General features: G+C 38.1%; 1 pseudogene; it reads left to right on the forward strand.

Annotated features, from left to right (window-relative positions):
* The first annotated feature begins 4,217 nt into the window (after positions 1 to 4,217).
* LOC119060900 (WD repeat domain phosphoinositide-interacting protein 2-like) overlaps positions 4,218 to 25,982 on the forward strand; it is a 149,685-nt pseudogene continuing 127,920 nt past the window's right edge.

Below are 25,982 nucleotides of genomic sequence, written 5' to 3' on the forward strand. Positions count from 1 at the left end.
TAGAAGCCATTTTGTCAATATCTATAAAACATTTTAGATATTCATTTTGAGTCAGGATTCCATAGCTAGTAAGGTCACTATAACATGGGTGACGTATTATCACAATATAAATAAACAAGTATGTTCACTTTAACCTGGAAATAACTTCATCCTGGAAATAAAATAAAAAACAGAATACCAAAGTATTCTTATTAGAAACTATCTAAATTACCATCATTATAAATATACCACACAATAACAGATTATGCATTTAAAAATACATTTTATAACCTCATGTACATATGTGTAAAAATTTCTTAGCTATACTAAAGTGAATAAACAATGCACACTCTGCATCTCAAACACGCACATATATGATACCATGATGTAAAATTACTTTCTGGATATCTACATACACACACGTAACAAGTAGTGATAACTGTTTATTTTTGAAGGCAGATGATGATAGAAATGTGAAACTCTTTATTTGTATATTTATATTGTTTGAATTGTTAAAATATAGTTTGATTTAAAACATAGTTGATATTAAAATAATATCAACAGGGGTTATTTGTGGTTAGTACTTATGGGCCATTGTTGCAATTTTTTAAAAACTTTTGCCGGACTTTAAAATGTTAATAGTGTTAGAGGTATGGGAATAAGTGTGTTGCTTTGTCTGTTTGAAAAATTTATTCTCATGGGAAAAAAAAAACAAGTAGCAGAAAAAAATTAAAAGAATAAAAAATCAGCATAGAGTCCCACTACCAAGATGACAGTCTTACAATAGTATGTAACACGTGGAAGAATACTGGGCATGATTACAGATCAATCATGTGAGGTGACTAGTGACCAGGACTGGTGTCACTGTGTCCCTGAACACAGAATACATACACCATAGGCTTCTGATTTTCCTGATTAAAAAGAAAAAGGTGGAATAGAGGGTGGTGGAACAGAAGGCTTTGCTTAAGATAACTAAATCCAGGGTACATATTGTATGTGCATTTACCAATATTTTGTGAAAAGGATCACTGTGTTTAGACATGGTACTCTTATATGGCAGCGAGTGTGAGCAGCTGTTTCTTAAACTATTGAAAATATGCTAGAAAGGTCACCTGTGCTCCAATTTTTCTACTAAGAACATTCAACCTTGCAACTTTTTTATAGTGAAGTACCACATCTATAGCTTCATTCCTTCATATATATAAAAAAAACACTTTTTGTTAAAGTTCAAAAAGCCAACAGTGGGGCAACATATTAAGTTGATATCAGTCATTGGGACCACAAAGTAGATGTGTTTATAGTTCTTTTCAAAAAAAGCACTGAATATTAGAATATTAGATAGAAAGAAAAGGCAAAGGGAGGTGGTATTTATTAATAGAAGTAAGAAATATCTTTGGGACAGTTTTAGTCATGGTATTTCTACAATACTTGTTCCTGCATTTATAGCCATTATTAGAAAAAACATTTCATTTCCTTCTTAAAAATTAAATCATTTTATTATAAATATGACGAATCCTTACTGTCTTCTCTTTTGTCATTTTCTTGTGTTCGTTAGGGTCCCTTTGTCTGAAGTAAGTAGATGAGGAATAAGAACAATGAAAATTTTACATCAAGCCCTACATTCTGCTGACCATGAATCCACTGAGCTTACTGCTTTATCATATAAAAATCATGGTTAAGAGAAACTTACTGAATTACCTGGGCCCACCAACTAGGGAAATGTGGTCAACACATGTAATCCAGAGATTTCTGATGTAAAGATAATTTTGAATAATACTGTACACCTCGCATGATTTGGAGAACATGGTGGTGGTTCTGCATTAGAAAACAAATAATATTTCTGTCTGCATACATCTCAGTGGTTCACAGAGAAGCTTTAGCTACATGTGACTCACAGAAACTTAAGAGGGTCTTTGCTGCACCATTCTCATGGAATTCACCGCAAAGCCTGACATTCTAAGTAACATCATCAGGACTTGCGTGGAATTAAATTTTAATCTGATGCCAGAACTCCTCAGCAGTCCCCATACACACAGTGATTCTAAAGATCACACTTTTGTGTACTCCTCTATATGAAATGCTAACAACCAGCATGATTGAATGGGCTGAATTTCTTCCATGAAATTGATTTTATTGAAAAGTGTATATTCCACCGACTGATTTCTGAAATACTTGTAATGAATTCATTTTTTAGTTTCAAAGTACAGGTCTCTCCCTGCTCTTAGGAAATATTCCTTTGGGGGAGAAAACTTAACTCTTTCCTTTATCCTGTTCAAAATAATGATATGCAATACACATTCACACCCTCACCTTCTGTGCTTCTTCTCTTCAGTCTCTCTTTCTCCACATAACCCTCCCTCTCTGACTCTAATCTTTGCAAAGTGCTCCTCCATCCTCTGCTAACCCACCTAGCAACAACTCACCCAGGCAGTGCCCCATGAACAACTTTCCCAATCGCTTCCGCCTTAGCAAACATTTCTGTCCTCTACCTCATCTTCTCGAGACTCCCCCCTCATTAAAGGGACAAACAGCTCATTTTATCCAGCCACTACAAATTGGTGGGACAGTCAACCTGCTGCTCTGCTCTGTTAGTCTGTCATCACTGTGAGGATGCTGCACTAACAAACTGAGTCCTCAATCCACTGGCTGGTAACAATAAGCATTTACTTTGCTCCTCAAAGATCTGAAAATCAGCTGAGGGGTTTGCAGGGTAGACTGGGCTCTGGCCAGGTTTAGATCTGCTTCACCTAACTTGTTCTGGGGCTCAGCCTGAAGGGACAGTGGCTTTCTGAGACACGCACTTCTCATGACAATCAGAGGGAAACAGGAGGCTGAGCCAAACTGTGCAAATACATTTAAGGTCCCGGCTCACAGTGTCCAGAAGCATTTCTTTTGCAAAAGCAAGTCACGTGGCCACGTTCCATATAAATGGGATAGTGAAATACACCTCAGTCACTAGAGTGCACTGGAAGGTCACATGGCAGAAAAACAGTGAAGACTCGAAAGTCTGCATAGCATCCAAGGGAATAGATTTGATCTTTAGTGGGAATTTACTAGAGGCAATACTGTAGCTTAAGTGGAAATAGAATTTGTATTGGTGAAAAATGCCGGAAACTCTGTAAGTGAGAGGCAGTTGAAGGAATGCAGGATCCTATGAATCACATCTGACAAGATACTCTTCTATTTCATCAATCACATAATGAGAATACAATCCAGTGCATACTATGTGACAGGCACTGTCTTAAGTGCTTTTCATGTGTCAGTTCCTTGAATCACTATAATAACTGTACAAATTAAGGACTATTCTGATTCTATTTGACAAGTTAGGAAACTGAGGCCTAGACAGATTTACCAACTGGCCCCAGGCCACACACTTATCCTTTTCAAAATAATGACATGAATACAAGTTCACTTCCTCCCCTTCCCAGGCCACACACTTAGTAAGGCCTGTACTCCAAATCCAGATCCTATGCTTCTGAGACACTAAATGTGCAAATGGACAATGACCAGGCCAGACATTAAATATACTATTTTATGTTTATAGAAAATACATGTAAATAGAGCTCTGACTCACGACTTTGAACAATGTTCACAGGAATCCCACCTATTACCTGCGATACCCCCCCGGGAAGGCAGTCTGCTACAGGTCAGACGTGTGGGGAGTGGGATTGCTACCTCCAGTAGCAATCCAGGCAGCCCAGCAGGAACCTCTGTATCACTGGGTTACGTCACCCAAAATGCCTATGACTTGACAAGTTCCCAAATTCTTGTCCCCTCTCCGAATTTGGGAACAACCAGAGATAGCCGAATGCGCACCCTAACCGGTCAAACAGAAGGCCCTGTTTCTAGTTCGCCCAACCAGAGCCCCCTCACGCCAACAGCCTCCAATCAGGGCACATCTGAGCCCTCCCATTTTAACACTAGAAGCCCTCCCACTCCTCCACCTGCCTGTGAGTCTCTGCCATCACATGAGTGATGGTGGCTCACCTTCCTATTGTAGCAAACTGTGAATATATACCTTTGGCTTTTCCCATTTGGTTAGCCTTTGTTTCCACACAATAAGAACAATGTCGATCATTTCTAATGGAATTGAATCTGTGCATTCTAACACAGGTAGGATAGTATAGTTCTATTCTAACTAACATAAGTAGAATATTCTAACACAGATAGTAAGACTATATTGTTAGCATTAACGGAAGGGAAACTATCAACCCTTTTCAGTACATCATTTCGAGACTATGACGGTAATGAAACTCAATATTTAGAAAAGGATGTAGGTGTAAAATAGAAGGTTCAAATTAATGACAATCAGAATAACAGTAATAGAAAGTTTAAGTCAGTGCTGAGAGCAACAATAATAGTAATAATAAAAATAATAGGTATTTTGTTAAGCACCTACAAGTATCACACACATTAAAACATTATTTAGATTAGTTTGTTGCATACTCAGATTAATTAGATGAGGTAATTACTGGGGTTGTCTTTGTTTTACAGAGGAAAAACTGAGGCTTAAAAGGCTAAGCAACTTGCTTTGTTGCCTGCTCTACAAATGAGGCTTAATGTTGGCAGCTTAACTCCAAAATCAAGTCAAATTATGCGTAGGTCGATGACTGGCACATGGTAGGAAGTCAACCTAATAAACATGTATAGATAGAAAGAAATCAATTAGTTAATAACTAAGACAGCAAAACCCACACTGATGCTGAGAACCTATTCATCAAATCCTTGGCACTTATGTCTTCCTCATCTCCTTGTTTTCTACAAGCAATTATTTGTGTTCATCTGCATGTTTGCATATGTATAAAACTGGATTTTCTCAATTAGATAAGAATATCTTGAGAGCACGCAGTCATCTTAGCTTCTTCTCTAGGGTTCCATTGAACTGTGTGTGTGCTGTGCACGTTCAGCCAGTGCTGGGGAGAAGCAGCCCCGGGATTCTGTGTCTGGCCTCGCCTTTGTGCCTGGTAAATCTGCCAGACACTGTTGGGTGCAGGGACTCTGGCCTCTCCCCTCACCAAATTCAAGGTTCCACCACCTCTCTATTAAACAGCCATCACATTTCTGCTGAGTCTGATGTGTATGTGAAAACTTATGGCTACAAGTTGATTTCCTAATAATCACATCTCCTGAGAATACACAACAGTGATATGTTAAAAACAGCCTGTTTTCAATTCTTTGGCAGGAAAGTTAAGGGGATTATAATATTGATATGCCTATGAGTTGGGAAGCATAGTCCATTTCCTTCAAAGAGCTTGAGATCCATTGTCAGGAGACAATGAAATACAATTTACAATAAACTTCACTGATAAACACCAAAGCAATGATACTAAGAATGTATTCAAGTGAAAATTATTTAAACTTTTTAAAAAATCTGCAAGGAGAAGATAAAATTAGCAATTATAAACAATGGCCATAAGTGCATTTAAATGCAATGGAAAAAATATTTCTGTCCTAGCGAATAGTGTGCCCGAAGCCACAGTGTAGGAAGAGTGAGATGTGCAGGATGCCTGAGTGGACCAGTTGTGTAGGAAAAGAAGAGGTTTCTGCTAGGAAATGGCAGCCCTCATCTCTGTTATGCTTTCAGTGTACATGAAGAATGCCTGACCTTCCGGGGAAGATAGAGAGTGATGGGAAATAACCCAAGTGCTTATTTTGGAGCCAGAACTTCCAAATGGCGATTCCACAATTTACATTTTTAGAGGATGAGTTATCACAACTAAATGCCATTTTTCTTCATGTGTGATGATGTCTGTTCGTGTGGCAGCACGACATTTGATAAATAACACATTGTACTATCCTGCACTGTTCCAAAGGAAATGTGTCTGCTAGCACCCCACTTCTTTCTTGATATCTCACTGCTTTACTCTAAAAAAAATCAAGTATTATTTCATGGATATGCTCACAGTTCTTTTTCTTTTTCCAAAAAGGGCCATGAGAAAATAAACTCTATCTAGTAGATCATTGAACTCCCAGTTCTCATTTCTGAAGACTCATGGCTAAGTTCACAGCCCATATTCTCATAACCCTGAGAGGATTTCTTTCTTTCCATCTGCTGTTTGCTAACACATTGAGATCATCATTTTATTAGTCTCCCCACCCCTTTTCTACTCCAGTGGTGACACTTCTTACATTAAGCATCTTTCTATCATTATCCATTATTGTCAATTTTTTATCTATATTTATTTTTGGTATTTGGCTCTATGAATCTCAGCCAGGTGAAAATCTATGAGATATATCCATAGACCTGGCAGTTGACTATTAAAGTACTTCCTGCAGGGAGCAGACACCAGAGAATTAAAGCAGGACATGCCTCCTCCATTCATACAGCCCGTGTTGCAGAGTGGATCCCACAACACAACCTGTGGCCCATTCACCATGGTCTACAAAGTGTTTTCAATAATTGTTACTGCCTTTTCTCTTTAGTCCCTGTGCTACCTGCTCTCAGGGTACCAGGATGATGAAGATACTGTCCTTGCCATCAAAAATTTGTATTTGAACATAAAAGATCAGATTCTAATTATATCAGAGACAGGTGGGTATTTTAAGAAAAGTAGAGATAAAGGGCAATGTATATTTCAGAAAGGGCCTATCCTGCTTTCTGAAATAAAAGATGCAGTATTTTTACCTATCTCCTACTGGTTCGGCAGGAAGCACGTTACAGTAAACCTGTATGTCCAGGCACTTTCAGCTACAGAGGACAGGCTAATAACTGTCACAATCTTACCCACATCCTAGTAAAGGAAGTCTTAAAGTTCATTGCACATAATCCTAGTCCAAACTATTTTGTATTGTCAGTTTGAAATAAACTGCTTGATTAAGTTAATTTCAGGGTTTTACTTGTACTGATATTGCCTATAACTATTCCATTCACTTAGATAGCTATAGGAAAATAACCTACATAATAGTTAGATAACTAATGGTGCCAAATGTTCTTTTCCATTACAACATACTAGCTCTCTCATTTCATCCTCAATCTTAAATATGCCTTATGACTTAACTTCACTTTAGTGAACATGAAATGTGATTATAATTATGGAAGTAACTGGCAAAGAAAATATCGGCTTAGTAGATATGTATTTTAAAATAGATACTTAGAAATGGTGGGGTGGGGAGACTCTCAACTCAGAAATGCAGGTTCAGTGATGATGTGAAATTCAATATCATTCTACCGAGAATTTTTTTCTTCTTTTGTTATTTCTCTGTTAGACTACATTTTTCCATTTCAAATTTTCTAATCATGAGTAGTAATTAAACTTATAATAGCTCTAATTCTAGATATCCAAACTGTCATTTTTCTTATTAGTTATTTTAATTATCTAACATGTATTGAGACACTGACAATAAGCAGTCCAAGTTTTAATTTAAATATACAGTAATTTGCTTGGAAGAGAGAACTTTCTTAATCTGTAATAAAACATGGTAAATATATATGTATATATATACATATATACACATATATATCTGAGTGATAGATTATCAGTGGTTCACAAATCATGACAATATTAAGGAAAAACTTACTATTATCTCACACATTATACATGATATAATTTTTACAGTTTTTATTTTTTTAACTGGACTGGATTAGTAAAGAGAGAGGTCAGAGTCCCTGCACCCAACAGTGTCTGGCAGATTTACCAGGCACAAAGGCGAGGCCAGACACAGAATCCCGGGGCTGCTTCTCCCCAGCACTGGCTGAACGTGCACAGCACACACACAGTTCAATGGAACCCTAGAGAAGAAGCTAAGATGACTGCGTGCTCTCAAGATATTCTTATCTAATTGGGAAAATCCAGTTTTATACATATGCAAACATGCAGATGAACACAAATAATTGCTTGTAGAAAACAAGGAGATGAGGAAGACATAAGTGCCAAGGATTTGATGAATAGGTTCTCAGCATCAGTGTGGGTTTTGCTGTCTTAGTTATTAACTAATTGATTTCTTTCTATCTATACATGTTTATCAGGTTGACTTCCTACCATGTGCCAGTCATCGACCTAAGCATAATTTGACTTGATTTTGGAGTTAAGCTGCCAACATTAAGCCTCATTTGTAGAGCAGGCAACAAAGCAAGTTGCTTAGCCTTTTAAGCCTCAATTTTTCCTCTGTAAAACAAAGACAACCCCAGTAATTACCTCATCTAATTAATCTGAGTATGCAACAAACTAATCTAAATAATGTTTTAATGTGTGTGATACTTGTAGGTGCTTAACAAAATACCTATTATTTTTATTATTACTATTATTGGTGCTCTCAGCACTGACTTAAACTTTCTGTTACTATTATTCTGATTGTCATTAATGTGAACCTTCTATTTTACACCTACATCCTTTTCTAAATATTGAGTATCATTACCGTCATAGTCTCAAAATGATGTACTGAAAAGGGTTGATAGTTTCCCTTCCGTTAATGCTAACAATATAGTCTTACTATCTGTGTTAGAATAGATATTCTATTTATGTTAGTTAGAATAGAACTATACTATCCTACCTGTGTTAGAATGCACAGATTCAATTCCATTAGAAATGATTGACATTGTTCTTATTGTGTGGAAACAAAGGCTAACCAAATGGGAAAAGCCAAAGGTATATATTCACAGTTTGCTACAATAGGAAGGTGAGCCACCATCACTCATGTGACGGCAGAGACTCACAGGCAGGTGGAGGAGTGGGAGGGCTTCTAGTGTTAAAATGGGAGGGCTCAGATGTGCCCTGATTGGAGGCTGTTGGCGTGAGGGGGCTCTGGTTGGGCGAACTAGAAACAGGGCATTCTGTTTGACCGGTTAGGGTGCGTATTCGGCTATCTCTGGTTGTTCCCAAATTCGAAGAGGGGACAAGAATTTGGGAACTTGTCAAGTCATAGGCATTTTGGGTGATGTAACCCAGTGATACAGAGGTTCCTGCTGGGCTGCCTGGATTGCTACTGGAGGTAGCAATCCCACTCCCTACACGTCTGACCTGTAGCAGACTGCCTTCCCGGGGGTATCGTAGGTAATAGGTGGGATTCCTGTGAACATTGTTCAAAGTCGTGAGTCAGAGCTCTATTTACATGTATTTTCTATAAACATAAAATAGTATATTTAATGTCTGGCCTGGTCATTGTCCATTTGCACATTTAGTATCTCAGAAGCATAGGATCTGGATTTGGAGTACAGGCCTTACTAAGTGTGTGGCCTGGGAAGGGGAGGAAGTGAACTTGTATTCATGTCATTATTTTGAAAAGGATAAGTGTGTGGCCTGGGGCCAGTTGGTAAATCTGTCTAGGCCTCAGTTTCCTAACCTGTCAAATAGAATCAGAATAGTCCTTCATTTGTACAGTTATTGTGGTGATTCAATGAACTGACACATGAAAAGCACTTAAGACAGTGCCAGTCACATAATATGCACTGGATTGTATTCTCATTATGTGATTGATGAAATAGAAGAGTATCTTGTCAGATGTGATTCATAGGATCCTGCATTCCTTCAACTGCCTCTCACTTACAGAGTTTCCGGCATTTTTCACCAATACAAATTCTATTTCCACTTAAGCTACAGTATTGCCTCTAGTACATTCCCACTAAAGATCAAATCTATTCCCTTGGATGCTATGCAGACTTTCGACTCTTCACTGTTTTTCTGCCATGTGACCTTCCAGTGCACTCTAGTGACTGAGGTGTATTTCACTATCCCATTTATATGGAACGTGGCCACGTGACTTGCTTTTGCAAAAGAAATGCTTCTGGACACTGTGAGCCGGGACCCTAAATGTATTTGCACAGTTTGGCTCGGCCTCCTGTTTCCCTCTGATTGTCATGAGAAGTGCGTGTCTCAGAAAGCCACTGTCCCTTCAGGCTGAGCCCCAGAACAAGTTAGGTGAAGCAGATCTAAACCTGGCCAGAGCCCAGTCTACCCTGCAAACCCCTCAGCTGATTTTCAGATCTTTGAGGAGCAAAGTAAATGCTTATTGTTACCAGCCAGTGGATTGAGGACTCAGTTTGTTAGTGCAGCATCCTCACAGTGATGACAGACTAACAGAGCAGAGCAGCAGGTTGACTGTCCCACCAATTTGTAGTGGCTGGATAAAATGAGCTGTTTGTCCCTTTAATGAGGGGGAGTCTCGAGAAGATGAGGTAGAGGACAGAAATGTTTGCTAAGGCGGAAGCGATTGGGAAAGTTGTTCATGGGGCACTGCCTGGGTGAGTTGTTGCTAGGTGGGTTAGCAGAGGATGGAGGAGCACTTTGCAAAGATTAGAGTCAGAGAGGGAGGGTTATGTGGAGAAAGAGAGACTGAAGAGAAGAAGCACAGAAGGTGAGGGTGTGAATGTGTATTGCATATCATTATTTTGAACAGGATAAAGGAAAGAGTTAAGTTTTCTCCCCCCAAAGGAATATTTCCTAAGAGCAGGGAGAGACCTGTACTTTGAAACTAAAAAATGAATTCATTACAAGTATTTCAGAAATCAGTTGGTGGAATATACACTTTTCAATAAAATCAATTTCATGGAAGAAATTCAGCCCATTCAATCATGCTGGTTGTTAGCATTTCATATAGAGGAGTACACAAAAGTGTGATCTTTAGAATCACTGTGTGTATGGGGACTGCTGAGGAGTTCTGGCATCAGATTAAAATTTAATTCCACGCAAGTCCTGATGATCTTACTTAGAATGTCAGGCTTTGCAGTGAATTCCATGAGAATGGTGCAGCAAAGACCCTCTTAAGTTTCTGTGAGTCACATGTAGGTAAAGCTTCTGTGTGAGCCATTAAAATATATGCACACAGAAACATTTCCTTTGCAGTAGAAAATCACCACCATATGCTTCATACCTCACAAGTTGTGACGTATTTTTCAAATTTTTCTTTATTCATCAGAAATTTGTGGATTTCATGTAGTGGGCACATTTACCCACTGGGCAGGCCTGGGTGTACTGCCACCAACCTTCATTCAGTAAGTTTCTCTTAACCGTCATTTTCAGTTGGTGAAGCCAGACACTCAGTGGATTCATGGTCAGCCGAATGTAGGGCTTAGTATAAAATGTGCATTGTTCTAATTTCTCCTTGTCCTGTCCCACAAAGGGACCCTAGTGAAAGTGAGAAAATGGCAAAGGGACACACAATAAAGATTAGTCATATTTATAATAAAGTGATTTAATTTTTCAAAAACAATTTAAATGCCTTCTGACAATGGCTATAGCAATAGCAAGAAGTAAAAATATTATGACCAGAAGTATACCAAATATATTCCTTATATCTATTAACCAATACTATGTCTCTTTACCTTTACCTTCTCTTTCCATCTGACATTCAAAACTTTTTGAAAGAAAGTATAAACAAATCTACATTGCTGTCCCAATGACTGATATCAACTTAATGTGTTGCTCCACTAGTGGCTTCTTGAGCTTTAACAAAAATCACTGTTTTTAATCACAGGCATGAAGCTAAATTGATGGTACTTAACTGCAAAGAATTGCTAGGTTGGATGTTCTTTGGTGAAACACTGATGCAGAACCAACCTTCCTAGCATATTCTCAGTCTGTTTAAGGGATGGTTGGTACACTTTCATACATAAGTACCATCTCTATGTGCCATGATGCTTGTCATAAAATATGTGTAAAAGCAATAAAATATGTGCCCCAGATATAGGTATGTTAAGAAAATCCATCTGCCCCACCTCCCCATATTCTATTTTTGTATTATTATTTTTTATTTTTGATCAGATAAGCCAGAAGTCCACGGTGTCCATATTCCGTGTTCAGGGATGCGGCAATACCATTTCCGGGTCACTACTCACCTCACACAATTGATCTGTAATTGAGGCTCAGTGTTCTTCTGCATGTTGCATATTGTTATAAGACGGTACTTCTGGTAGTGAGAATCTATGCTAATTTCATATTATTTCTTATTTCCCTCTCTATCCTGTTCATTTTTATTTATTTTACAATAAATATATATTTTTCTTTATTTTTTAAATCTTTTCCTAAGAACATTTTTTCATTGATTTTGAGAGAGAGGAAGAGAGGGAGAGAAATATCTATGCAAGAGAAAAGCACCAATAGGTTGCCTCTCATACATGCCCAGATGAGGGATCATACCCTCCTGGACCCGATATTGAACCAGCAAGCTAGGTATGGGCCCTCACCAGTCTATGGGATGACCAGACAGGGTGAGAATATATTTTTCAAACACACAAAACAATTTACGTATTGTTTCCACATTTGTAACACTACTAACTTTTTAAAGACAAAGGAAAAAAAATAATAATGCCCCATAAATACCACCCACAAATAATTCCTATTAATATTATTTTAAATCAGACTATGCTTTCAAAATTTAAATAATAGGTGTATAGAAATAAAAAGTAAAAATTTTCTATAACCTGCCTTCAAAAATAACTACTGTCGACCTGGCTGGTGTGGCTCAATTGATAGGATATTGACCCATATAGTTATGGGTTGATTCCCACTGAATGCACATACTCGGGTGGCAGGTTTAACCCCTGTTCAGGGCATGTGCTGCGTGAGATGGCAACCAATCTATGTTTTTCTCTTTCTGTCTCACTCCCTCTCTCCCACTTCCTCTCTCTCTAAAAGCAATAAAAAAATGTCACCGGTGAGCATTAAAAAAACAATAACAACCACTGTTGTCACTACTTCTTATATGTGTACAAATATATATATATATATCTAGAATGTAATTACATATGTGCCATCATATATGTGTGTGTTTGAGTATGCATCACTAATTACTTTAATATATCTTATGTCTATCTTTACATAGATACATATAGAGTTGTAATACATATGTTTTAAAATACATAATCTGTTATTATATAGTATATTTCTACTGATGGTAATTTAGATCATTTCTAATTTTCACTGTTTACAAATATTTAGGTAGTCCTAGTTTTTTATTTTCAGCATGAAATTCTTTTCAGGTTAAAGTTACTTATTTATTAAGAAAATAAGTATATTCAATGTGGAACAATTTGTTAACCACAATGCAGTCATTTTACTAGCTGTAGAATTCTGAGTCGAATGTATATGTATTAAAATGTTGTATAAATATTGCCAAAATGGCTTCTAAAATGGTTACAGCAAAAAATGAGATTTATAATTATTTAATTTCTTTAAAACGGTTATATATACTGCCCTATATATGTCCCTAACAGTGGCTTACAAATTTTTAAAATTTTAATGAATTTAAAGGTAGAAACCTTTCCAATTTGTGTCAAATCTCTTTAATAATAGTTGTAGTAGAGCATATTTTTACAAGTCTATTGGCCTTTTGTATTTATTTTAAGTGATCTCAAATGTCATAAGTGTTTTCATTAATAAATTATATCCTTTTCTTACTGATTTCTACAAGGTATTCTCGTTTGGAAAGAAATTAGTAAAGAAGGAAAAAAGGAAGGAAGTTAGGGAGGAAGGGAAATTAACTCACCAAGAATACAATTTTCAATTGCATCTTAGCATGAGCTGAAATATGAAGTCACCCCTGTTTAGATGTGTTTAGAATGAGTGCTGAGTGGAAAACATGAAGCTCAGTGATCCAGGGTGTGGGTAGGAAGAAGAATCAGAGGAACAAAGAAATCGCCAAGAGTGAGAATGTGTTCCTTGCCTTAAAAGGGCTGGGCCTCAGGAGAATATGCTTGAGAATTTCATCTTTTCTTTGAGTAATTTGATATATTCTTTTTAAAAAGTAGAGAGAGAAAGAATGACTTTTGATTGGTACTAGACTATAGTAGTGTTCAAATTAATCACCACCTCTCTCTGGGGTGCTTGATACTAGCCCATCCCACTGATGGCTGCTTGACCTTATGACCTGCACAGCAGTCTCCTGAAATGTTTAAGACAGGTCTAGAAGCATGTGCCCCAGAGTGGCAATATGATGGAGGACAGCCACAGCTAAGCCAGATGGACATGTAACTGGAGTGAGAAAGTAACCAGTTTGGTGCTGAGGTCCTGGGATTTCTGGGGATTTCAGTCATGACATCACTATGCTGTAACTTAAGCTAAGAGGTGGTGGCTTGTTTAGGCTATATGGAGCAATGAATATAGTTGCTGCTTTTCAGCAAAATTCAGAAAGAACTATTCAATGGGCATGGTAGCATCAGATTATTGAGAGCCTTTGAAGCTGGTTTAAAACATCTCAAATCTCTCCTGAAAGCAATGGGGAGTGTAAGGTTTTGTAATCAAGGACACTGTACCTTCTTCCACTGGGAGCCAGTTTGTGGAGTTGATTAGAAATGAAAGTGTGAGGAGTTGAGAGAATCCTCACTGCAACATCACCTATGAAACCTGGAAAGGCTGAGTGAGGGTGGTGGCAACAGAAAAGAAGAAAAGAAGCAAGATCAGATAAAAAGCAAAACCACAAACAGAATATTATCTATTCTCATTTGACTTTATGCTTTGGATGGAAGTTATAGCTTAATAATAATTCTGAAAATTTCCCAAATGGATCTTTCAGATGCAATGTCTACCATCTGGAGTATTGATTTGAGAACATCTGGATAATGATTAAATATCGTAGTTTTCCAGCAAATGTCTAGCATAGTATATAAACAAACTTGGAGTAAAACTACAATCAGTTTCAAAGGAGAATAAAGTAAGTTTCCAGGAATGCCTAGAATTATGAAATTACATAATTATAAATCTCATATTTCTGCTTTAAGCCAGATGTGAATTTTATATATGTACATATAATGACATCCAATTATCATGTGCTTTAAGGAATTTTTTTCTCTGAACCATTATTGGTTTTATATTAACTTAGAACTACAGTCATGGTTTTTGTTTGTTTTTTGTGTAGTGCTTCATATTATTAGGAATTTGATTCCGTACCTTGAGTTGGGAACCGTCAGTCAGACTTTAGAACTTGTGTGTTGCTGTGACTCCTAATTTATTTTTTCTTCCTTTCTTCTTCTCTTACTTTCATAAATGTTGGTTGGCAACCCCCCAATGCCATTTACTGTACTAGGTGTTAGAGATACAGCAGCAATTAGAACAAAGTCCATGTCCGCTTGATGCCTCTACTTTTGTGAGGAAGAAAAAAGAAACTCGTATACATATGTAACATAGCTTTTTATGTAACAATTAATTTTTTAATTTATTTTTTCTCTTTTTGGCTACAGGCCTTTTAATTTATTATTTTTCTTCTTTTCCAGCTTTATTGAAATATAACTGATCTATTTCCTTTTTAATTTAATCTCTAGTGTATCTTTCCATTACCATTTATCTTCCTTAAACCCCCATTCTCCCATAATCACCACACTGTTTTCCATGACCATGAGTCCTTTTTCCTCTTTGCTCAATCCTTCCACCCCTACCTTTTCCCACTGCCACTAGCTGTCATCCTGCTCTCCATCTATGAGTCTGTCCCCCTTTTCCTTGTTCATTCACTTTATTCATTAGATTCCACATATGAGAGAAGTTACACAGTATTTGTCTTTCTCTAACTGGCTTATTTTTCACTTAGTATAATGGTCTCCAGGTCCATCCAAAATGTCACAAAGAGTAAAATTTTCTTTTTTTAATGATCAAGTAGCATTCCATTGTTCAAATGTCCCATATTTCTTTTGTCCACTCATCTACTGATGGACAGTTGGGCTGCTTCCATATCTTGGGGATCATAAATAATACTGCAATGAACATATGGGGTGATTATATTCTTTCAAATTAGTGTTTTGGGCTCCTTCTGGGATATATTTCCAGAAGTGGGATCACTGGGTCAAAGGGCAGATACATGTTTAATCTTTTGAGGTATCTCAATACTGCTTCACACAGTGGTTGTACCAGTCTGCATTCCCACCAACAGTGCAGACCAGTTCCCCTTTCACCACATCCTGGCCAGCACTTGTTTGTTGATTTACTGATGACAGCCATCCTGACAGGTGTGAGAGGACATCTCATGTGGTTTTAATTTTTATTTCTCTGATGATTAGTGATGTTGAATACATTTTCGTATGTCTATTGTCCATCTGTATGTCTTTTTTGGAGAAATGTGTATTCAAGTCCTTTGCCCATTTTTTTACTGTGCCATTTGTTTTTTTTGGTGTTGAGTTTTGTTAAGTATTTTATAAAATTTGGCTCTTAATCCCTAATCAGATGTATCAGTAAATATGTTCTCCCATTCTGTGGGTTGTCTTTTCACTTGTTGATGATTTCTTTTGCTGTGCAAAACTTTTTAGTTTGATGAAGCCCCATTTGCTTATTTATTTATTTCCCTTGTCTGGGGAGATATATCTGATAAAATATTGTTATGAGCCATGTTCGAGATTTTGTGCCTATGTTTTCTTCTACAATTTTTTAAAAATTTAGGGTCTAACATTTAAGTCTTTGATCTATTTTGAATTTGTTTTTGTGTGTGGTTTAAGAAGAAGGTCTAGTTTCATTTTTCTCTGTGTGTCTGTCCAATTTTCCTAACACCATATATTGAATAAACTATCTTTAGCTCCTTGTATATGCTTGTTTCCTCTGTTGAATATTAATTGACTATAAAGATATGAGTTTATTTCTGTGCTCTCTGTTCTATTGCATATATCTATGTGTCTGTTTTTATGCTAGTGCCATGCTGTTTTGATTACTATGGCCTTAGAGTATAATTTGATATTAGGTATTGTGATTCCTCCAACTTTGTTCTTCTTTCTCAGTATTGCTGTTGCTATGCATGGTCTTTTGTGTTCCCATATAAATTTTTGAAATATTTCTTCTAGTTCTGTGAAGTACATCATTGGAATCTTGATAGGAATTGCATTGAATCTATAGATTGCTTTGGGTAGTACAGACATTTTAGTGATCTTCAATGGTGCAGCCTCTTTCGGTTATCCTGTTGTTCGCTGCTTCCACCTACTCAAATATGCAGCAACTTGTGGCTTCTCTCCTACAACAATGTGCAATTTGTCTCTCTGACTCTACTGGGAGGCCTCTTCTATGGGTCCAGCTCTGGTCTTTTCATATTTTCAAGTTGATTGTGACTCTTGTGGGTAAAAGAAAGAAATGATAAGGAAAGAAATAAAAGGAAGAAAGAAAAAAATGGTAGGGGAATGGAAGAAAGAGCAATAAGTTTAGAAAAAAAAGAAAAAGAAATAAAACAGATAATCCGGGAAAAGAGGACAAAAGTATGGAAAGATGAAACAGTAATAAAGTTTAAAAGAAATAACAGATTACTTTAAAAAAGCAAAAAGATAAAGAAAAGGAATGGAGAAGGAAGAAAGGTAAAAAAAAAGAAAGAATAAAAATAAAATAAAGTAAAAAAAACAAAAAACAAAAAACACACAAACAAAAATAATCTCTCAAAAACAACCTCAGAAAAGGAAATGTCACTTGTTGGCTTCAAACTAGCCAAACCGGTTTTTCTGGTTGCAGTTGGCTGAGGGTCGATTGTTGTGATGTTTTTCAGCCAGCCCCTCTCAGGATCCAGACACTTGGCGCCTCTCCCCCAGCTCCCTACAATGGGGAATCTAGGACTTTCTCACAGCGCTCCCCCTCCCAGGGGTTACTGCCATAGTCTGGTTTGCTGTGTTTGCAGGCACCTGCACTGGCCTAGTTGCCTGGTTCCCTCGGGATTGAGCACAGGCCTGCCCCCGTTCAGTTGGGAAGCCCCAGACCCTCTGCCCAATCCTGGGTTTGCTGCCAAGCTGGGTGTGAAGCAGACCAGGCTGCCATGTCTACTGGATTCAGAGCCCCAGGCTGCACCTCTGAGTTCTCTTGGGCTGTCAACCACAGAGTCCTTGGTTGGGGCCCTTTGTCCTCCACACCCTCTCTGTAAACTCTATCAAACAAGTCTCTCCTGGCCCCCCACCTTGCTTGGCCAGAAAGGGAGGGGGTTGAGGGTCTCAGCTCTTTTCCCAGGACCCCTCAGCGCCCCGGGCTTCCAGATAGTCTGAGGGGGGTAGACTGGAAGCTGGGAGCCGATCTGAGGACTGGGCGCCGACCTAGAAACTCTGTGTGCTCATCATGGCACGCTGCGTGGTGTGTATCCCTTCTGCTCCTGTGTTTGTCTGGGTCCCTTGGCCAACCTCTGGCAAAAAACAACCTAGGGATGTAGCAGCACCACGCCGGGTGCTGGACCCAGAACTGTGTGCAGGCTGAAATCTCCTCTGCTCCCCTCTGGTTGGGTCTCTTGGCCGGTCCGGGCCCAAAAATCCTAGGGAGGGAGCTTTCTGGGCGCTGAACGTTGGCCTAGGCGCCCTCAGGCACTTGCCCAGACACACTGCGTGTGGAGCGACTAGATCCCCAACTTGCGCGCAGGCTAAAATTTCTTCCACACCTCTTTGCCTGGGCCACTCGGCCTGCCCGGCAGAAAAATCCCAGGGAGGGAGCCCTCTGGGCGCTGAAGGCTGTCCCAGGAGCCGTTGGGCTCTCGCCACAGGGCGCTGGTTCCCCTACCCTGCACCGGCTGTTTCTCCCTGCTCCGTCCCAGAGACTGCTGTACCGCTGCTGTCTCCCTACCGTCTGGTTCCTCCGTGACCGATGAGGTTTCTGGTCTCTTATTTTCATATATGCTTGGCAACTGCTGGCTTGCTGGCCTCACCTCCTCTGATCGGGTAGGTTTCTGTCTCTTTTGTACTAGGAACTGGTATCTGCTCCGTCCTAGTCCACTGCCATCTTGAAATCCCCCCCCCCCCATTTTAGTGATCTTAATCCTTCCCATCCACAAACATGTTATGTGCTTCCACTTATTTATATCTTCTGTTTTTCTTTAGTGTCATAATTTTCTGAGTACAGGTCTTTCACATCCTTGGTTAGGTTTATTACTAAATATTTTATTCTTTTTTGTAGCAATTGTGAATGGAATTGTATCCTTAATTTCCCTTTCTTTAGTTCATTATTAGCATATAAAAATGGAGCTGATTTCTGGATATTAATTTTGTATCCTGCTATTTTGCTGAATTCATTTATCAGTTCTAGTAGTTTCTTGGTGGAATCTTTTTGTTTTTTTATGTATAGTATCGTATCATTGGCAAATAAAGACAGTTTTACTTCTTTAAAATTTGGGTTCCTTTTATTTCTTCTACTTGTCTGATTGTGGTGGCCAGGACTTCTTGTACTATGTTGAATTGGAAGAGGTGAAAGCAAACATCCTATCTTAAGGCAGATCCTGGTCCATGGGGTCCATGTGTTGTGGCTGCAATGAACAAATTAATACAGATTACGGAAGTCCTGTGGAGAAAAGGGGACGGCATTGCTGCTCTCTCAGTGAGAGAGGGCCCCAACCCCTGCCTGGACAGGCTTTTATTGCTTTTCTGGGTACATTACACCAAGGATGGTCCTCATTTGCTATGCAGTTTCACTGTAGGTAGTTACCTTTTAAAGATAACAAAGGAAAGAATGTTGTTACTTACTTCAATGAGAAGGATCTTACAGATCAAGGGGGAAAGTGGTTGAACTGGTTACAATCTATACTTGGGAGGTTTAGCACAGATTTTACAAAGTTACCTTCGAGATATGCAGTAAACATTTTCTGCCTAAATCCAGGCAGAAAATCCAGGCAGAGGGAGTTTTAGCAAAAGCAAGTCTCTTAGCAGCCTAGGTACAATGTAGGCCTGATTCCCCATGGGAGAACCTATCTGAGAGCATGGACCCAATATGCAGACCTCACTCCCCACTGGCCTTTCTGCGTGGGAGCTGGGCTACATTTCCCATTGTGGAATTCTTCCCTATACTGTCTTTTTCCCTATTTTAAGGGGAATGCGTATAGTTCTAGCTTGTTGAGTATGATACTGGTAGTGAGTTTGTCATATACGGCTTTTATTATGTTTAGGTATGTCCCCCCTAATCCCACTTTGCTGAGAGTTTTTGTGATAAATGGTGCTGAATTTTATCAAATGCTTTTTCTGCTTCTATTGATATGATCATGTAGTTTTTATCCTTCATGTTGTTTATGTGCTGAATCACATTTATTGATTTGCAAATACACAGACCTTGCTTTCGCAGAATAAATCTCACTTGATCTTGCTGTATGATATTTCCGATGCATTGCTATATTCAGTTTCCTAATATTTCTTGAGTATTTTAGTGTCTATATTCATCAGGGATATTGGCCTATAATTTTTTTCTTTTTTAGTGTCTTTATTGGGTTTTGGAGCTAGGATAATGCTGGCCTCATAAAATAAGTTTGGGAGCCTTCCTTCCTCTTGAATTTTATGAAATAGTTTGTAAAGGAGAGGTGTTAGTTAGATTGTTTGATAGACTGTTTGATAGAGTTCACCTGTGAAGCCATGAGGTCTAGGGCTTTTGTTTGTTAGGAGTGTTTTGATCACTGCTTCAAAATCACCACATGTGATCTGTCTATTCAGATTTCTGAGTCTTCCTGATTCAGCTTTGGAAAACTGTATGTTTCTAGGAGTTTATCCATTTCTTCCACATTGTCCAGTTTGTTGGCACATAGTTATTCATAATATTTTCTTATAATGTTTTGTATTTCTTTGGTGTCAGTTGTTATTTTCTCTGTCATTTCTGATTGTTTTAATTTGAGTCCCTTCTCTCTCTTTTTTATGAGTCTGGTTAAGGGTTTGTCAATCTTGTTATCTTTTCAAAGTAACTTTTCTTGGATTTGTTTATCTTTTGTATCATTTTTTAGAACTCAGTTTCATTTATTTCTGCTTTGACCTGTAACATTTCCTCCCTGCTACTCATTTAGGGCTTTGTTGTTCTTTTTCAAGTTCCTTTAAATGTGAAGTTTGATTGTTTGTTTGAGCTTTTTCTTGTTGTTTTGAAATAGGCCTGGAATGCTATGGATTTCCTTCTTAGGATTGCTTTCCCAGTGTCCCACAGATTTTGGATTGTTATGTCCTTATTTTCATTTGTTTCAAGGTATCTTTTGATTTCTTCCTTGATCTTGTTGTTGACCCATTCATTGATTAATAACATGTTGTTCTGTTTCCATGTCTTTGTGTATTTTTCAGTGTTCTTCTTGTGATTGATTTCTAGTTTCAAAACATTGTGATTAGAGGAGATGCTTGATATGATTTCAATCTTCCTAAATTTACTGAGATTTGTTTTTTGTCCTAATATGTGGCTTGTCCTAGAAAACGTTCCATGTGCACTTGAAAAGTATGTATATTTTGCTGATTTGGGGTGAAATGCTCTGAAGATATCAATTAAATTCATTTGCTCTAGTATGTTGTTTAAGGACACTGTCTCCTTTTTGATTTTCTGCCTGGAAGATCTATCCATTAATGTCAAAGGGGTGTTAAAATCCCCAACTATGACTGTATTTCTGTTGATCTTTCCCTTTATGTCCATCAAGATTTGCTTCACCTGTTTAGTTGCTCTTATGTTGAGTGCATGAAAGTTTACTAGGGTTACGTTGCCTTGTTGGACTTCCCTTTATCATTATGTAGTGTCCTTCTTTGTCTCTTTCTGTAGCCTTGGCTTTAAAGTTTATTTTATCAGCCGTAAGTATTGCTACCCCAGGTTTTTTCTTTTATATTTGCATGAAATATCTGTTTCTGTCTCTTCATTTTTAGTCTCTGTGTGTCTTTTGATGTGAGATGGGTCTCCTGGAGGCAGTATATATATATATGGGTTATATGGGTTTTGTTTTCTTATCCATTCAGATACTCTATGTCTTTGGGTTAGAGCATTTAAGCCAGTTACATTTAAGGCAATTGTCGATAGATGTATAGTTAGTGCCATTTTATTGTTAGACTATTTTGTTCTGTTTTTCTTTTCTTTCTTTTTCTTAAAGAGAGCCTTTTAACATTTGTTGCAGTACCTGTTTGGTATTAACAGACTCGTTTAGGTCTTTCTTGTCTGGTAAGCTCCTTATTTTTTATTTTAAATAATAATCTTGCTGAGTAAAGTAGCCTTGGTTTTAGGTCCTTGCTTTTCATTACCTTTAATATTCCATGCCACTCCCTTCTAGCCTGAAATGTTTCCGTTATCAGATGTTGATTTATTGGTGCTCCCTTGTAGGTAACTACTTGCTTTTCTTATGCAGCTTTTAGGATTCTCTTCATGTCTTTAAATCTGTCATTTTAGTTATGATGTGTCTTGATGTGGACCACTTTGGGTTCAACTTGTTTGGGAATCTCTGAGCTTCCTGGATTTATGAGTCTTTTTTCTTCAACAGATTTCAGATGTTTTAGGTCATTATTTCTTCAAGTAGGTTCTCATTCCATTGCTCACTTTCTTTCTCCTGTGGTATTCTCATGATGGGGGTATTTTTATGCTTCATGTTGTCCAAAATGTTTTTTAAGCTTTCCTCACTCTTTTAAAATTATTTTTTTCTTTTTGCTTCTTTGCCTGGGTGTTGTTTTCTACCTTGTCTTTCAAATCACTTTTTTGAACCTACATTTTATCTAACCTACTATTTATTACTTCCAGAATATTATTTATTTCAGATATTGCATTCTATATTTATGACAGGACTTTTTAATGGCTTCTATGTTTTTTTTCATCTTATTGAGTATCCTTATAATCATTACTTTCAGCTCTCTATCTGATAAATCATTTGCCTCCATTTTATCTTGTTCTTCTGGAGAATTCTCTTCTCTCATTTGGGGTCTGTTTATTTGTCTTCCCATTTTGGCTGCTTCTTTGTATAATTCACATCAGTTACTAAACTAATCAGCTGTTAAATTGATCACCTGTTAAACTAATCAAGTTGTAATCAGCAGCCTGGCTTAAGCTCCCCAGGGTGGGACAGAGTCCTGCAGGCTGGGTTACTGCTTCCCTTCAGGCTGATGCCACTTGGAGGGGAGCGCTGTGCCTGAGAAAAATGGCTCCCGAAGTATGTGGAATGACTCAACACAGGGATTCTGACAGTTGTCCTTTCAGTTCTCTCCCCAGAGCCACCAACCGAAGACGCTCCTCAAGCGTCTCTAGTCCACTCTGCCCTCCCTCTGCTGGAGCCCAGGGTAAGTGGCTGCTAAGAAAATTTCATGTGTTGGCCCTTTAAGAGGCTCTCCGTGCCTCCATTTTGCTTTTGTGCTTCTTTTTACAGCTGGATCTTATTTGGGTTCCTTTCCAGCTCTGGTACTATAGGCTAGCATGCTCATGTTGTGGTTTAGACCTCACACTTCTCAGAGGGAACCCACTGGGTGCTGAGACCCTCTGGAGCTTCAGCTGCCACCCATGGGGGCCCAGCCAGCCCTCTCGTGCCTCCTCAATACTCACTACCAGTCTCATTGTGCTGAATGGTTTCTTCTGTCTGTCCTTGTTTATAAGGCTTCTCTCCAGCTGGTGTTCAGTGGGTTATTCAGGATAATTTCTCTACAATTTAGCTGTAATTTCTGATTGGTCCTGGGAGGAGGTTAGTGTAGCTTCCACTTTCTCCTCTACCATCTTGGATCTCCTAATGGACTTATTACATTGTAAAGTTTAAGGTGTATCATACACTTATATTTTGCAAAATGATCAGCAGCATAGCATTATCTACCACCTGTAACACATCACATAATTATCATTCATTTTTTTGGTGAGAACATTTAAGATCTACTCTTTTAGCAACTTTCAAATATATAGCATGATTTAGTAACTATAGTCACTGTGTTGCATATTAGATACCCAGAACTTATTCATCTTATAGCTGGCAGTTTATAGTGTTTGGCTAAATTTTCTCTCCCCCATCCCCTAGTCACATATATATAAAATATATAAATTATATATATAACCTTCTTTATCTATTTATTCATTAATAGACACTTATGTTGTTTTCTTAGCTGGGCTATTGTGAATAGTGCTAATGAATGTGGGAGTGCAGACCTCTCTTTGAGATTCTTTTTGCAGTTCTTTTGGGTATACAGGGCTGTACCAAAGTATGGGTGTATAGTTATTCAGATGAAGAATAATATAATAATTAATAAACAATAATACAAATATAAGCTGTTTGCGTGTGTGTATATACTCACAGCTGTAAACCTACTTTTGCCCACACTGTGTACCTAGAAGTGGAATTGCTGGATAGTTGAATTCTTAAACTTTTGAGGGATCTCCATGCTGTTGCCAGAGTGGCCATACCAACCTACATTCCCCCCAGCAGTGCACACGGGTTCTCTTTTTTCATACACACTCATCAACTCTTAACTCTGTGTTCTGTTTTTGATAGTAAGAATTCTAGCGTGTGAGGTCATATCTCATTTTGGATTTTATTTGCATTTCCCTGATAAATAGTAATGCTGGGTAACTTTATATGTACCTGTTGACCATTCGTGTAACTTCTTTATAAATATTCCTATTCAGATCCTCTTACCTGTTTTTTCATTGGATTGTTTGGGTGGGCTTTTGTTGTTGTTGTTGTTCTTATGTTGTATAGTCATTTATATATTTTGGATATTAATCCCTTCTCAGGTATATGATTTGAAAGTATTCTCTCCCATTTCATAGATTGTCTTTTCACTTTGTCGACAGTTTCCATTGCTGGGAAGAAGCTTGTTACATTGATGCAGCCCCACTTCTTTATTTTTGCTTTTGTTGCCTTTGCTTTTAGTGTCAAATTAAAAAAAAGATCATCACCAGGGAACTTATTCTGTATGTCTTGTCCTAGGAGTTTTATAGTTTCCAGTCTATGTATGAGTCTTTAATCCATTTTGTGTAGATTTATTACTGGATAGGAGCCAGCCTGGAGCAGATCTGCCTAAGGCCAACCTGTAGTGTGTGTGTTCTTGACTTTGTGTGGGAAAGGTTTTCCAGCACAAGTCCAGGCAATTTTGAGAGTATGTTTATTAAGGGTAGAGATGATGAAACAAAGGAAGCACTTGAGGTAGAAGAAGTTAACAGGAGAGAATGTAGGTGGTGCTCTGCCTTGGCTCTTGCTGTTAGCTCACTAGGAAGTGAAGGTCACAGAGACAGAAGTGAGCCAAGGTGGGGCTGCTTTTAGCTCACTAGAAAGTCAGAGAAAAAGGGCCCCTAGAGACAGGACCAGGGCATAAGCCCTGGATGAGCTACTGCTGATCACTGCTCCCCTGGATGCAAGTCTCCTGAGGACACTTAGAGTTTAGGAGGAAATACGTGTTCATGCCAGAGAAGGGGCACCGGCATGCTTGTAGAATGAGCCCTGCCTGCACTGAATCTTTGTAGTGAGGGCTTTTTACCTTTCTTTTGCAGGTGAGAATCTTAGAAGAGGTTTTCAGCTAAATATTCATTAGCGTTCCAGGTGCATTTTTAATATGCTGATGCATCAAAATGAGCTTATAAAGATATCTATTCTTTGGTCCGCTATATTGTTTTACATTTATCTTTAGTCTGTCTGGATTTTAATGGAGTTTTTGTTATCTGTTCCCCTGATTTCACTTGTCCTGGCTGGCACAAATAACATCAATTGCGTCTCTGTTCTCTATTTCCCAGACCAGGGAGATTTAAGCTATGTATCCTTTGGATAGGGAGGAGACATGTAAACCATTTGCTTTTGGGTGTCCTTTGTTAGGGAAGATAACAAGACCAGCTGGTCTCGTGATTCGCCAGCTGGCTGTAAGTTGCTCAAACATTTTGGCGTTGTTTAATTTTTCTCATCTCAGTTACCCCACTCTGCTTGCTCAGGAATTCTCCTATCTTCCTACTATCCTGGCACAGATTTTTTGTATGGTGTAAGGTAAGGGTCCAGTTTCATTCTTTTCAGTTTCCCCAGTACCAGTTATTGAAGAACCTTATCAAGAAATTATTTGACCATACAGGCATGGGTTTATTCCTGGGGTGTAATTTAATTTTGGTTGATTATTATCTAAGTATAATATGTTGTACCCGAGTTTTGTTCCTATGTCAGTGCCTCTAAACTATTCTGCCCATGTTGAGAAGGTGGGAGTAACATTTGGGATATTATTTTAGTCACATGAAATTACTATAATAGTGAGGTAGAAACATGGGAAATATTTTATTCCAGCGGGGACAAAACAATCAATTTCTTGGCATATAGTGCATAGAAAACCTGTTTTCTACAAACAAGAACAACAGCAACAACAATAACAACAATGACTAAGAGCTGAAAGTTTAGTTAAAAGTTTATTTTTCAATTGTCAATATAAAATACTCTCACACATAAAAATTTACATGATTACAAGGAGAAAATGTGTCAGATACTTTGAA

This window comes from Artibeus jamaicensis, unplaced genomic scaffold (assembly GCF_021234435.1).
Source record: "Artibeus jamaicensis isolate MK-2021 breed Jamaican fruit bat unplaced genomic scaffold, CSHL_Jam_final contig_465, whole genome shotgun sequence".
In the NCBI taxonomy this organism is placed as follows: domain Eukaryota; kingdom Metazoa; phylum Chordata; class Mammalia; order Chiroptera; family Phyllostomidae; genus Artibeus; species Artibeus jamaicensis.